The 2,022-nt window shown below is 63.6% G+C and overlaps 1 long non-coding RNA gene across 1 annotated transcript; it reads right to left on the reverse strand.

Annotated features, from left to right (window-relative positions):
* LOC105310457 lies at window positions 1–1,915 on the reverse strand. The gene is made up of 3 exons (XR_897501.2): window positions 1,844–1,915; window positions 1,082–1,190; window positions 1–119 (listed from the first exon to the last, which is right to left on the reverse strand). It is a non-coding gene; the product is annotated as an uncharacterized LOC105310457 (long non-coding RNA).
* Window positions 1,916–2,022: the final 107 nt, after the last annotated feature.

Raw genomic sequence — 2,022 nt, forward strand, 5'->3', positions numbered from 1 at the left:
CTTGGACACGGTGACCCTGTCCTCCGGCACCTTGGCCCAGTCGCCCGTGGCCCGCCAGCCCTTCATGGGGAAGCTGATGTCCGTGGCTCCACTAGCCGGGAGCTTATGGATGCTGAGGACTGTGGTGCGGGCAGAGAGCAGGAGGCGGCAGAGATGGACAGGGACAAGGAAACAGAGAGCAGTTATTTGATGAGAAGCCTTGGTCCTGGGATGATGCAGAGGGGGCCTGGAAGTCCAGGACCATCACATGGGTGCTCGGGGCTCAGAGGGGACCCGGAGTGCATGGGGCCAGCGGCCAGGCTCCTGCCCGGGCGCCACCTCCCTGTGAGGCCCAGGGCCAGGGCACCTTTCCGGCCTCTCCCTGAGACCCCCGGCTCCAAGCTACTGACCGCCTGCCCTCCCCGTATGCACTGACCCCGTATGTGCCACCCTTGTATTCTCAGGAGGTAAACACTGTCACCGTCTCGCGTCACATACTGGGTCAATGCCGGGAGCTAGATGGAGACCAGCCTCCTCTGACAAGACGCTTCTGGGAGTGGCTGGCAGAGAGGGGGTGGCCGCACAGTCCTGCCTTCAAATCTCCAAGGCCATGCCAGCATAGGGAGGGCACTGGGGCTGACAGGTGGAGGGGGGGCCCCTGGCCCCAGGGAGGTGCCACTGAGGGCCTGGCTGTGGACTGTGGCTCCTGGTGCACCCCAGGATTCAAGGTCTCGGGGTCCATGTCTGGGTCTGACGCCCACGCTGACCCCTCCCAGGGGAGCCCAAAGTCTATAGACCTGAACTAACTGACCGACCTCGGAGGTTGGCCCGGGGGGGCACTGGCTGCTGCCCGTGCATACAGATGCACACAGGTGCACACAGGTGCACACAAATGCATACAGGTGCACACAGGTACATACAAATGCACACAGGTGCATACAGGTGCATACAGATGCATACAAATGCACACAGGTGCATACAGGTGCATACAAATGCACACAAATGCACACAGGTGCACACAGGTGCACACAGATGAGGAAAGTGAGGCAGGAAGGCCTGGGCCAGGGCTGCAGAGCAGGGGCGTGGCGGGGGGCGGGCTTACCCAGGTTGTCTGTCACCTGGTACGCGTCCCGCAAATCCTTCATTCGGAAGCCAATGACATCTACGAAGTCTTCCACCAGCCGGAAGAGCTCCTTGGCATTGGGGCCCATCTGGGGGCAGGGTGGGGGCAGGGTCAGGGGGCCACGAAAACGGTGGGGCGCCGCCCCTCCCAGGACGCCAAGCCTCGGAGCTAAATGCGGGTGTCACTGAAGGACCCTGCGCCCCAGCCAGGGGACGCCTCCCCTCATCTGTCCCTTTTCTGGGTCTGGCCGCTCAGCCCTGAGCACCGTGGTCTCTGGACCAGACTTGGAAAGCAGGGTCAGAACCTCTGGGTGTCCACCGCCACCGTGGATGAGGACGCTGAGCCCCGAGGGGCTGCTGCGCCCCGCAGCCAGGGGCGCAGGCTAGGGCGGGGAGCAGGGGTCCCCACACTGGGTACTGCCCTGGTGACGGGAGTAATGGTGGACTCCAGGTCAGTCTGGGAGGATGGGGACCCCTATTTCCAGATGAGAAAGAACCATCGTGTCCGGTCGCCCTGACAAGAACCACGCAGGCAACGTGCTTTCCCACGCCCCTCACCGCCCCCCACTGAGCTCCCGTCCCTGGGACGGGAAACTGAGGCTCGGAAGGGTGGCTTCCTCAGAGGAGTCGCATGACCGGTAGAGGCTGGGCCGGAATTTGAATCCAGGCCCCTGCTCCCCGGGCTAGCCTGGACTGCGGGGGGCACCGTGGACACTGTGCCCATCCAAACCAGCGTCCTCACCAGCTGGGCCTCCTCCCATTTGTCGCGGTTCTCCTCTGCCAGCAGGTTGCTGATGATCTGGACAAAGTTCTGGAAAGGAGGGGAGAAGGCCAGTGAGCCGAGAACGGGGCGCCACGGGCTGGGCTCAGCCCGTGACACAAGCCGGGGATCAGTGAGTGACCGGGACGGGGCTGCGTGAG

Source organism: Pteropus vampyrus, unplaced genomic scaffold (genome assembly GCF_000151845.1).
Source record: "Pteropus vampyrus isolate Shadow unplaced genomic scaffold, Pvam_2.0 Scaffold3829, whole genome shotgun sequence".
NCBI classification, from domain to species: Eukaryota; Metazoa; Chordata; class Mammalia; order Chiroptera; family Pteropodidae; genus Pteropus; species Pteropus vampyrus.